The following is a 13,609-nucleotide window of genomic DNA, read 5'->3' on the forward strand; positions in this document are numbered from 1 at the left end:
GTCAATTTAGGAGGAGAGTCATGTATCATTCCTGTTGGGCTCATACCTCCTCTGAATTGCCCAAAAGGAAACTGGGGCTTTTGCAGTCTGAAAGAATGGTCTTCATGTCCTCAGCTAGAGCTCCATCAGCTGTCACTGCCGCTGCTCCCCCTGCCGTGAGAGAGGCCCCGGAGGAGGAAGGTCAGTTTTGAGTCTTCACGAGGGGATCCAGTTCCGCAGGAAATGACCAGAAGCAACAGGGCCCCAACTGTACCTCATGGTCTGGGCAAGTAACTGTTCTAGGAATCTGCCCCCTCCTGCCACCACGTCTCATAAGGATGAAGGATAAAGCCCTCTCCCACTTGGTCTCCCTGCTTCCAAATTGTCCTCCAACTCAGCCAGCCCAGGAACCACCAGTGTCATCTTTTTTTTTTTTTTAAAGAGTGGCATCTGGGCTAACAGCTGTTGCCAATCTTCCTTTTTTTTTTTTTTTTAAGGATTGGCACCTGGGCCAACAACTGTTGCTAATCTTTTTTTTTTCTGCTTTATTTCCCCAAACCACCCCCGCAATCCCCACCCCCCCCCCCCCACATAGTTGTATATCTTAGTTGCAGGTCCTTGTAGTTGTGGGATGTGGGACACCGCCTCAACGTGGCCTGATGAGCAGTGCCATATCCACGCCCAGGATCCGAACCCTGGGCCGCCACAGCGGAGCGCACGGACTTAACCCCTTGGCCACGGAGCCGGCCCCCCGTATCATCTTTTGAAATTCCATTTTGACCACAGCCTGCCCGCATTCCCATCCCTGCTTATAAATCCTCCAGGGGCTCCCATCACCATGTGGAGAGAACCCAGAGTTTTTGGACACCCACGAAGGTCTCTGTTATCTGGCATATCATGTGAGCCTCACCTTTGTCCCACCTTGCATTTTATGCTCAGCGGGACCATCCCTTCCCTCCGTACCCCAAGCTCTCCTCCTTCTGGGCTTTGGCTCTGCCCACGGGCCCCGCCCCACCCCAGAGCCTGTGCTAAGTGGTCCTGGCCCCAACATATGCCATACCCCTATTACAACCTTCACCTCATTGTATTTGTCACCAAGGCCACTATTAGGGCTCCTTGGGGGACGCGGTGGGATAAAGGCAGGGACTTGAGGATTTTGTTATCTTTCTGAACCAAAGACTTGCAGAGGAGTCCTGCAGTGAGGCACCATTTTACCTGTATCCATGGTGACCGTTTTTGTTTGTTTTGCTTTGTTTCTTTGTTCAAGTAGTACATGAGCATGGCTAAACATGCAAGCAGTACCAAGGAGTGACAAGGAATGCCCACCACCACGCCATCCCCTAGTTTCCTGTCTCAGAAGCAACCCCACTCACCAGTATGTGCATTCTTCCAGAGAGCCTGCATGTCACTTAGCACCATGTGTGACCATGGAAAATACAGAGTACAGCATTCCATATGCACTGTCTCCCTCCTCGCTTATTTTCCTTAATATATCAGGGACTGTGTGACTTTTGCTATAAGAAAAAGAGACTGCATGCCTGATTTTTGAAATTTGGTTACATCTAACTGAGGGAATAAAATCAAAAGGGCCCTGCTTAAATAGGGGAACCCATTTCCCCGAACATCCAACTAACCTCAGAGATCTTGTTGGACGTGGCGGGGGAGGTGGAAGGCTGTGAAGCTTCTGTCACCCCCTCTTCTGAGCAGCACTCACTATCCCAGGACAACTTCAGTTTCCAAGGTCCGACGTGGTCAAGCAGGCGATTCACGCATGAACTTAGCCCGGAGAGGAGGTCATCCTCCTTTTCCTCCAAAGGCCAGCAGCCTGGCTGGGCAAAGAGCCCTGTGCTGGGCGGGGAGGCAGGGGAAGGTGGAGCAGACACTAAGTGAGCCTGTCCATGGCTCTGACCTGGTCCTGCCACCTGCAGCTTTGTTGGCAGAAGACATCCACCGGGCACTGGAGCAGCTTCCTGGAGCCACGGCCACCTGCCAGCTCTCATTCTGGGCAAACTCTGCTGGGTGAGAGGGCACAGAGTGGGCTTGTTCCCACTGGCTACAGCCTAACGCAGCCACAGACATCCTCCCATCCCTCGGGGTCACCTGCACTGGGTGAGGTAGGAAACTCCCATTGCTTTTGGGGCAAGGAGGGTGTATACCCTGGTCGTACATGCCCTTTCAGCTTTGGCTTTGTCCAGAGGGTCTGAAACATGTGTGCACTAGAATCCCCGGGAGCCCGTTACCATACCAGTTCCAAGGCCCCAGTCCCCCAGAGTCCGGCTCAGAAGGTCTGGGGCAGGGCTCAGGAACCTGCATTTTTAACAAGCTCCTGGGTGATCTGAGAACCAGATTTGTTTTTCATTAATTACTTACTGAGAACCAAATTGTGCACTGACTCTCCTAGCCCTCCTCAGTGAGAAGAGGTGCAGCGTGGTGTAGGGGCCAGGCTCACCTTGGAGCCACACTCTGCTCCACCTACTAGCGGGGGCACATTGAGCAGGCTACTTACCTTGTTTCTTTATATATAAAATGGGGATAATAAGAGAATCAACCTCATAGGTGAAGTTTAAATAAGATAATGCGTGAAAAATGCTGTCTATGTGCCTGACACCCAGTAAGCCCTCCATAAATGGAGGCTGTACTTTTATTAATAGGACTTGCTCCAGCAAAGTGGAGTCCGCTTTAAGTCTTTGGGTACATACGGCTCTTATTTCATTATTTAGAATGAATTTTTGCCACACAAGGAAACTGGCCAAGTTTCCATTTCTTTATTATTCACCACAGTAAGTTTTTCAACAAGTGAGCCTTAAGAATTGCAGATGGCCCTACTTCCAGTCCTTGTTATTTCCTCTTCCTCGTCAACACCACTTTCCTGCCTCAGACACAGAAACTCTCCCCCAGTGCCCTTCATCCTGTCCCCATGCGGGTGGGGAGAGGTGGGGGGAGCTTTTTCAGTTCAGCAGCCCTGGATCCCCCTTCTCTTGGGTTGGAGAAGGCAAGAATAAAGGGTGGCTGCCAAACCAGAAAAGGAAAGAGTGACAAACTGGAGGCCACATCCTTCTTCTCTTCCAGAAGGGGGAAAGGCACCTGGCCCAGGTGGGTGTGTGGGTGAGAGAGGTCCACTCCTGCATCACCTGCTGCATCTTCCCATCAGGGCTTCCACCCCAACGGTCCTGAAGGAAGAGGCCACAATGAGGAGCCAGCATTCCCATGTCACTTACCCACAGGTCACGTCTTGGAGGAAAAGTGGGTAACCATGGTCCCACAGCGCCCTGGCACCAGTAGTTTCAAGCTTCAGGATTCAGGGAAGCTACTGAAATTAAGTAAAACTAAGGGAATTTCCAGGAAACAAGGATGTGTGTGTGCGCATGCATACACGCACATACCTCCCCCCCAACTCTTCTGAGGAAATGGTGTTGGGAAACAGTACGTGCCCTGAAGAACACTAGCTGAATGATCACTTAGTTCCCCAAGTCTCCAAATAAATGAGACAAAGATGCAGACCAACACCAGGCCTCACGGGGCCAAGGACAAAGGGGGCTGCCCCAGTCCACTCACCAACTCGTTCAATGACATAAGCAGCCTCCTCACTGGTCCCACCACTTCCACCCTTAGCCCCTACAATCTGTTCTCCTCCCAACAACCAGGGTGTACTTCCTAAAAGGCAAATCTCATCTTATCCCCTCCTGTGTAAAGCCCTCAATGGCTCCCTATTTCTTTCTAGATAAAGACCCAAGTCTTACCATGGCTGATGAAGCCCTGTATTTCTTGGTTTTCACTCCCATTTTCAACCATCTGTTAACTCTAGCCACACCATTTAGTTCCATTCTTCATGCTCCCCCCAGCCTCTGGGCTTTTTCATGTGCTGTTCCCCTGCTCCTGAAGTGCTCTTCTGCCCCATTCACTTAGCAAACTTCTTTTCATTCCTTAAAACTCAGCTTCAAGCTCACTCAATCAGGGAGGCCTTCTCTGACCAGCCCCTCCAATCTATTTTGGGATCCTCAGTTACATCTTCCCACGGTGCCCTGTATGTCCCCTTCCTAACCCCGATCATATGTGTAATTACTTGTCCAATGTCTCTTCCCTGTCCCCAACCTACAACCTCTATGAGGGCAGAGCTGTGTCATCTTAGTCGCTGCTCAATAAATTTTTGTGAAATGAATTAAACTCAGGCGGCACTCACTGTGCCATCTTGGAGTAAAAGGCAATAGCCTTTAGGGAGTTATCCTCTTTTTTTTAAATAAAGAAAATATTTGAGCCAAAGGTAGTGGACAATGGGTTGTAGAATCGTAATTTTTCTTAGAAACCCATCCAGATGCATATACCTAATTTACAAAGTTAGGGAGTGATTTTTGCTGGTACAAATTGGGGATTAAAAAATTAACAGTGCGGGCCAGCCCCGTGGCCGAGTGGTTAAGTTCGCACGCTCAGCTCCGGCGTCCCGGGGTTTCACCAGTTCAGATCCTGGGTGCAGACCTAGCACCACTCATCAAGCCACACTGAGGTGGCATCCCACATAGCAGAACTAGAAGGACCTACAGCTAGAATACACAACTATGTACTAGGGGGCTTTGGGGAGTGAAGAAGAAAAAAACAGATTGGCAACAGATGTTACCTCAGGACCAATCTACCAAAAAAAACCCACCAAACAATTAACAGTGCCCTGTAGTGTATTAAAGTTCCTCAGAGAACATGTGAAGGCTATAAAATGGGATGGCTCCAGGGACACAAGAACTAAAACCTTAAAATCCAGCTAAGGGTAAACCTCACAGTGGTTCTCTGAACTTGCCCTCACCACTCCTGCCTCAGATCTTTGCACATGCTGTTCCCTCTGCCTAAAGCACCCCTCCCGTCTTTGCCTTTCTCTCCTGAAAGCACAATGTCTCTCTCTCCACATGGCTGAGGCTTTCATGGCCTTCAAAACTCCGTGCAACCCTCCCCTTCTCCAAGACGGATGCTCCAGTCACACACACACACACACACACACACACACACACACACCTTTCCCCAAGGTCTGCCCACCTGGTAAGTATCCCCAGCTGGCCCAGATTCAGCTGATTGTTACAAGCCCATGTTCCTACCTGCCATGAGTTCCCTGATGGCAGGAGAAAAGAGATTAGTCATTTGTGAAAAGTCCTGCTGACACTCTTCTCTGGAACTCTTGCTTTCCCCATCAAATACCCTGGATGTTTCATTTAATTTTTCTGACATTTATTTTGAAATTCCTGCTTGTTTGAGATATTTTAACAATTTCACAGAGATTAGAGCTGAAAATGTCTTTAAAGATAATACTGATGATGAGTAATAGCTGCCGTTTGCCAAGGCTTACTCTGTGCCAGGCTGTGTTCTAGGAAGGCATGGGGTACCCTAGCTCACGGCACTAAAAATGGGGGCTTGTTGTCATCTCCATTTTGTAGATGAGGAAACTGAGACCCAGAGAAGTTCAACAACCTGCCCATGGTCACACAGCTGGTGAGTAGTGGAGCCCAGGGCGACTCCTCCATGAGGCATAGTAAGCACACCCACGAAACTTTTAGGGGCTGTGGAAATGTCTTAATTTCTTTCAGAATAAGAAGGAAAGAGATAAAATTTTAGGTTGAAAAAATTTTTAATATATAATAGTAATACATTTTTCTTCATATCAATGTAGCTGTAAAATATAATTTTTAATATGCTTTTTTATGGAAGAAAGGACCAGTGAAGGCAAAAGTGTCTCAGGCCCACAAAAGTCATAATGTGGCCCTGGTGAAGTCACGAGGCCGATCAAGTCAGTCTGCCTCCAAAGTCCATGTTTTCAGTAGTCTAGTCTTAACCTCACACTATAGGTGAAGAAATTGAGGTCCAAGGCCACACAGCAAAAGGATGGCAGAGCCCAGGGGAGAATGCAGGTTTCCAGTGGTCCAGCTGCTGTCCCCTGTGGTCCAATAGCGTCACCTGGCGGTCTTTTAGGGAACTAGCCTTTATTCAAAGGATGAACCTAGAGGGAGGGCACCCGTCCAAACAGCCCCAGGGAGCAGCTACCAGCCGGTCTGCTCTTGGGCACCATCCTCAGCAGCAGAGGAGTCAGGCCAAGGAGCCAACTCCACGCGTTCTCTTCAGGCTGTCATCGGAATTCACACATTCCCCCTACACACACACACACACACACACACACCCCTCTTTCCCAGGGTAATAGAGTTATCCTTCAGAGTTAATATTTGTAAAGTCCTTAGACTAGCCCTTTCCTATAGGAATATCATGTCAGCCAATCTGTATCTGTAATTTCAAATTTTCTAGTAGCCACATTAAAAAAAAAGCAAAAAGAAACATGTAAAATTAATTTTAATAATATATTTATTTAACCTAGGTGTCAACAAACTACAGCCTGTGGGTCAACTCTAGCCCAACACCTGTTTTCTTAAATAAAGTTTCACTGGAACATAGCCACGCCCATTTGTTTGTGTACTGTCCACGCCTGCTTCTACACTGCAAACAGCAGAATTGAATAGTTGCATAACTGAGACTGGATGGCCCACAAAGCTGAAAATCTATACTATCTAATTCTTTACAGAGAAAGTTTGCTAATCCTTGATTTAACCCAATATATCCAAATTTGGTAATTTAATACAAAAATCATTAATGACATATTTTGCATTTTTTATCATACCAAAATCTCTGAAATTTGATGTGTCTCTTATACTTAGCACATCCCTCTCAATTTCAAATGCTCAATGGATACATGTGGCTCAAGACTACTGAATTGGACCGTGCAGGCTTAGAATAAGGAAATACCATCTATTTCATATATCACATAGCAAATATCATATAAGTGCTTATTAAGTACATAAATAAGTTCCCCAGAAGAATTAAGCCCTAACATCCTGGGACATCCACTGCTTGTGATGAATTGACCTCCTTCCTGTGCCTCTAGAATGGTGCTAGCTATCAAGTACCATCCTTGGGAGAACTGAGAAAATAGTCACTCAAACAATTTCCAGCAGGGCTTAATTTATTCACAAAATCCCAACTAAGAAAGGCTGCCCCAGTGGCAGTCTGTCCTCTTCTAAGCAGTTTGCAGACTCGCTGCTGATAGAGATCACCATCATCATCGCTAATAGAACTCACAGATATAGAGCCAGGCCCTTGCGAGGCATTTCTGAGCATTGTTTCACTTAATGACGGAAGTAACAGTGACCTCCCTCAGGAAGCCTGCCTCGAGCCCCCGTGCTGGCTTCAGTGCCTCCTCTGTGCTCCAGAGGTGCCCATCTTCCCCCGTCACAGCCCTTCTCACTCTGTGCTGTGTGAGCTCCGAGAATGAGGAGCTGCCCCACTGATGCCCCAGGAGCCCAGCCTAGGCCTGGCCCGTGGGAGCCGCTAGATCAGCGTTTGTCGCGTTCAGTCAAATGAGCCCAGAGGAACCCAGGGAGTTATTTGGTATTTGATTAAATTTGGCAGGTATTTGTGAAGCATCTCTGGTGTGCAAGGCTGTGGTGCAAATGCTAGCAGAATCATGTGCACGCGTTGGCCCTTGCTCACGCTCTCTGCCTGTGGCTCTCTCCCACTCAAGAACTTCCCCAAACTTGATACGGGAAACTCAGGCAGTTTTAGGTGGCCTGGCTCTTCTGTGGAGTTTCAGGCTAAGAGGTGGACCAGGAGAGGCCTAGAAAATTCTTCTGGAGGTAGTCCTCACAAGAGTTATTAGTTTGCCCAGGTCTTTCTCTGGCCAGCCTGAGGGACCGCTCTTTGACCGGGTGCAGTGGAGGGGTATCAGAGTGCCCTAATTAAGCGAGATATGCCCGCGAGCATTTTGCTTTTGCAAAGAGCTGTGTGCAGGATGACTCTTTGGGCTCCCTAAGCGCCCAAGGCCTTGTAAGCAATGAAATGCTGCGTGCACCAACACGGGACAGACTTCCAGGTGCAGTCATTTGACATGCCTGGGAATCCAGGAGGGAACTCATCCCAAGGAAAGGAGGAGTAACTAAGGTTTAGCTATCAGAAGGGAGGTATTATGGGTTGAATTTTGCCCCCCTCAAAAAAGATATGTTGAAGTCCTAACTCCCATATCTCAGAATGTGACCTTCTTTGGAAATAGGGTCATAACAGAGGTAATGAGTTAAGATGCGGTCATACTGGAGTAGGAGGGGCCCCTAATCCAACATGACTGGTGTCCTTATGGTCATGTGAAGACAGAGACACACAGGGAGAGTGCCATGTGACGATGAAGGCAGAGACTGGAGTCTGGCAGCTGCCAGCCAGGGCTGCCCAGGACTGCCGGCAAACCACCAGAAGCCAGAAGAGGCAGGGAAGGGTGGCCCTGCAGGTTTCAGAGGGAGCAGGGTTTCCAGACTTCCAGTCTCCAGGACTGTGAGGCAGACTTCTGCCGTTTTAAGCCACCCAGCTTGTGGCACTTTGTTATGACCATCCTAGCAAACTAATGCAGGAGGGGACTTCTAAGTTCAGGGTGGTGGCTGAGCCCACATCCACCCCACAGCAGCCATAGGACACCTCAGGCAGTGTGGCAGAGATGGCCTAGATGTCCCAAACCTTTTCTCCTCTCCTTCCTGGGCGCCTGGTTACACAACACTCCCATCCTTCGCACAGCTAGAAGTCATGTGACTTGTTCTCACCAATAGAATGCAACAGGAAGTAATGTTTGTCAGCTCCAGGCCAAGGTGGTTAAGAGTGGGCATGTTCTGTCCGGGCTCCTCTTTCTCTCTTCCCTTGTCCCCCAGTTGCATGTGGAGGGTTCAGGGAAGGACTCTGAGGCCCTAGGAGTTGGCAGAGCCACCAGATGAAGCCTAGATCCCCAGGTCAGGAGGCGGCAGGTGGTCCACTGAATGACAGATCGCACTGTGCTGTATGAAACATGTCTTTATTGGATTAACAGCTGGGATCTAGGGCTGTTTCTTAGGGCAGTGAGGCAACCCTGACCCATGCCGGTTCGTGAGGGTAAGAGAAGCAGTAAGTAAACGTGGAAACTACTTCTTCCCTACACTGTGGGATACTCTGGGACCAAGCAATTCTGCTAGGGCTCCCTTCCAGAGAGTGTAGGAAGGAAGGACAGGGAGAAGTCCCCTTCCCCTTAGCACCTTCAGAACTTAGCAAGCCCCCTCCCCACCCAGGTCTGCGGTGGAGCACTTCGAGACTCCGCTGTGTCCCCCAGAAGAGCGGCAGGCGCTGGCGATGGTGGGGGGCGAGGAGCTCTGCCAGGAGCTGAGGTCCTTGAGGGCAGACAAGAGGCAGCAGGTGGGCCACCCCGAATCCTAGAGGTGGGCCCGCGTTAGGGCAGCACTCATCCTTCCACGCTCAGCAGAGGAGGCAGGGCTCGATAGCACAGAGGAAGGGGGTGGGGCTGGCAGCATCTCTACTCTGCAAGGTCCAGACAGACTATGGGAACGGGAAGGAGCTGCTTCTGAACCCTCAGTGAGTTCACATTAGCTGGTCTGTTCGCCGTGGAATATGGAAGACGGTATTTTTGATGTAAAAGGTCTTGGTGATGGGCTGGGACCTGGCATAAGTTGGAGCCCTGGTGTCCTCCATGGCGCCCCCTGGAACACAGCAAAGGCCAGGTTGAGCTGGGGCCACCACGCCTCCTGCAGCCCCAGTGCAACCCAAAGGGCCGAGGTCAGCAGGCAGACGCTGCTACAACTGCTCCAGGGGTTAGAATGGTGAAATAGTCTTCTGCAGTCAGGAACAGCTGCTGCCCCTGGTGCCCCTTGACCCCTAGCTTAGCACTCCCATTCCTTCCTAGGATCCAATAACTAACGGGTCCACCTGGCTTAGCATGGGCACCTTGGGACCCTGCTTTGGCTCCATGCTCAGGATCTGCCCTGATGGGTGGCATTCAGGTCATTCTCATTGTTAACTGTTTGACCCCATCCCTACCCCAAGCTCACTTACCCCTCATCACACTTCTCCTGCTTGTCTAGCAATAGCCCAGCCATCCCAGTGCTCCACGGTGAGCACCTCCAGGGTCCTGCCCAAGGCTGACCAGCTCCCCAAATGCTAGGGGAGCCAAATCCTAGGCTGCAAATCCTGCCTATTGAATTAATAATCACAATAATAATACTTGTTAGCATTTGTTGAGCACTGGACTAGTGCTGTCTGTGTGTAAAAGGGCATTTGGGGCTGACCTAGCTGGGGCCCGGACAACACCTTCCATCCCTCTTCCCCATAGCTGTTGGCACCCACTGGGATGACACAGCTCCTGTGTCTAAGTGTTGGGGAGTGGGGACAAGTGGTCAGCAGAGGTCTGTCATCTGTTCCCTATCTGGTCCCTGAACTTGGTTGAGTCAGGGGCATGAGGCCAGAAGCTTACAGAATGTTCCAGAGATTCTGGGAGCAACTGTTGGCTTAAGCAGAACCACTATGGAGGAAAACAGTCTTTCTGTCTCTACCCCAAACCTGGCACTGCCCTAGTATCCAGTGGGCATCCAGAATCAGCTCCTCTGGCTCCAATGATTGGGTAGCTGGATAAAATACAGGATGCCCAGTTACATATGAATTCAGATAAACAATGAATAATTTTTTAGTATAAGTACATCCCATGAAATATTTGGGATGTACTTATACTAAAAAATTATTGGTTTATCTAAAATTAAAATATAATTGGGAATCCTGCATTTTAATTTGCTCAATCTGCCCACCCTGCACCTGGCAATGGCTTCACGGACAGTGGGCACGGACCTGCGGGCCGGAGCAGGTGAGGGACAGAGGAGACCCACACAGTGCCTGAACTGAGACTCGCTCTGTGGGCCCGGGGAGTCAGGCCCTTCTCAGAAGAATCCGATGGAGTAGATATGACTCAGGACTCTGCTCAAGTGTCCCCTTCCCAGCAGACCTTCCCTGACCACCCTCTCGGCCATGTCAGCCCCTCAGTCTCCATCTCTTTCTCCTGGTTTGTCTCTTTTTACAGCCTCAACAGTGTGGTCCACGGACCAGCAGCATCAGCATCATCAGGGAGCTTGTTGGGAATACAGCATCTTGCCGCATTCCCGACCTCACCGGTTGGATCGGAACCTACAGTTTAACAAGATTCCCCAGGTGGTTCCCGTGTACAGCAAAGATTGAAAAGGGCTGCTCTAACACGGACCACTGCCTGACATGCCATCATAGATCTGTTTGTTGTTGGCCCTCTGCGAGGGACCATGTCTGTCTTGTTCTCTGCTGTCCCCAGGGACGAAAAGTGCCTGACGTATATCAGGTGCTCAATAAACATTTGTTGAATGAATGAATGAACAAACCAGAATCAAACCCAGGCCACCTAATTTCAAACTGGGTCATTCTTCCGTGCTCGGTCATTCACTAACTCACTTGGGGGCAGAGCTGGGAGTCAGTGACTGAGGATCTGCCACTACAGGTTGTCCTGAATGAAAGAATCTCATGTTGAATGAATGAATGAATGTCTGTCCTACCTACCTCATGGGGCCTATGTGAGGATAATTCCTGTTCCAGGTGCTTTCCCACCTGATTTCCCCAAAACTCTGTGACGTAGGAAGGCAGGTACTAGTTTATTCCCATTTTTCAGATGTGGAAACTGAGCCCCAGAGATTGAGCTCACACAAGTTGGAAGTGGTGGAGCTAGGATTCGAACTCACATTTCCTGATTCCAAATCAGGGCCTCATTCCCTAGTCCATATTCACTCATTGGTTCATTCATTCCACAGTCACTGAGTACCAGCTTCAAGCTGGGAGCAGGGAGGGCATTCATAAAGTTAACTGAGAAGTCCTGGAACCCAAAAGGCTCAGCGGGCCAGAGGGATACTCAAGGAATGATGACACAGTGAGCCCAGTGGTTTTGCAGACTCAAAAAGCTGCAGAAGCACAAGGGTGGGCTCAGATCTGCCTGGAGGACTCTTGGAAGACTTCCCAGAGGAGGTGACATGTGAAAGTTAGCGAGCAGAGGAGTTGGGGGCAGAAGGAGCATTCCAGATGCAGAGACAAGAATGTGCAAAGGCCTGGCAGCGTGAAGGCGCCTGGCCTGCCTGGAGAACCGATGCGCCAGTGGGATGTGCAGGTGAGCGAGTGGTGATGATGGACGAGGCTGGGGAGGGAGGCTGGGCCTGCCTGCCAAAACCTGGAACGGCAAGATGGTGGTTGCCCTTACCCACATGCCAGCCGTACTCCCAGGATGACAGGATTGGGTATGGATACTTCTCCTCCGGCTTCTGCCGATGCCGCTCCTGGAGGTACAAAGCCCGGCCTTGGCCGTCGTGGGAGATGCCTTGAAAGAGCAGCTGCAGGGTGCTCGGGGGGACCTGCCTCATTTTTAAGCCCTCTAGCTTGGTCTGGCCTGCTGGCCCCCAAGTTACTCCTCGGGCCTCTGAGATGTCTCCCTTGGGCGGGGGGTCCTGGACACCCACTCCCCTGGACAGCTGATCCCAGACCCCCTTAGTCTCTGGCCATCCAGCCTGTACCTCCTTGCTGTCCGGGGAGCTGGTGACAGGCATTGGTCCCACTCCCAAGGCTGACCTGAGGGGGGCCTGCTGGAGCCGCTTCCTGGGTATGGGCCCCTCCTTCGGGTACTTGTGGCCATAGTTGATCTTCCAGGCGACTCGGGCGGCAGCCTCCTTCTGGATGTGCTCCTGCCAGCAGGCTTGGTTCTGGGAGAGGAACAGATCCTTCATGGCAGTGAGGGGGAGGGGGCGGGAGGGGGAGAGGGAGGAAACATTCTGCGCACAGCTCTGTGGCCTATGTTTGGGCTGCTAGTGCCTTGTCTCCAGGGAGACGTGCAGCCAATGAGGGCTGGGATGCCAAGGAGAGGAGGGGCTGGCCTGCTCAGGGGATTGGGGCCATCCACAGGCAGTAGGACAGACCCGGCTGGAAAAGGGAGCAAAGGCCGGCCACAACCCATCCAGGGTGCCTGGCAGGGGGCCATGTTCTGGCTCAGAGGGACTCAGGGCCCTGGCCTTTCTCCCTCACACCCAGAGGTGGTGGCAGATGGGGTGTCATAGCTTCTATTCCATTTAGCAAACCCCAGTGGACACCTACTGTGCACCAGGCACCCAAGGGGGCCAAAGAGACGCCCCATCTCCACCCTCAAGCAGCTCTGGACACATGGCTGGGGGGTTGCCACGGCGACTCAACATCAACTCCTCGCACACAGCTCTGCCACTTGATACTGCGTGGCCTCATCTGTACGGCGGGCTGGTAGTGGGAACTACCCCTAGTATTGCGAGAATGACACCAGACCATGTGTAACAACCTGGGACAGTGCCTGGCAGGGAGGGAGCCCTCCGTAAATGCCAGCTGTGTTTAACCAGCACCTGCTAGGAGCCAGCTGCGCTCTGCGTGCCGTAAACCACCCGCCCTGATTGCTGGGGCTCTCAACTTCCTTTTCAGGTGCAGAGGTGGAGACTTGGAGAAAGGCTGTGCCCACCCCAGGGCGCACCACTGGTATGTGGTGGTACCTACTCTGTGCCAGGCCTGGGCTGGGGGCATTACTGAGTGATCTCACTTAATCCTCACAGCGACTTACTAACAGGCTATCATGTCACATTTCCAGATGAGGAAACTGAGGCTCAGCCATTTTAAGTGGTCGCACTGGGATTGACTCCAAAACCCACATCTGTGTGTTACTGCCACAAAACTCACCCATGGAATGTGACAAGCACTGTGAGAGAGACACCGACAGTGGGGTGCAGAGGAGGACCCG

The sequence above is a fragment of the Equus quagga genome, chromosome 1 (assembly GCF_021613505.1).
Source record: "Equus quagga isolate Etosha38 chromosome 1, UCLA_HA_Equagga_1.0, whole genome shotgun sequence".
In the NCBI taxonomy this organism is placed as follows: Eukaryota; Metazoa; Chordata; class Mammalia; order Perissodactyla; family Equidae; genus Equus; species Equus quagga.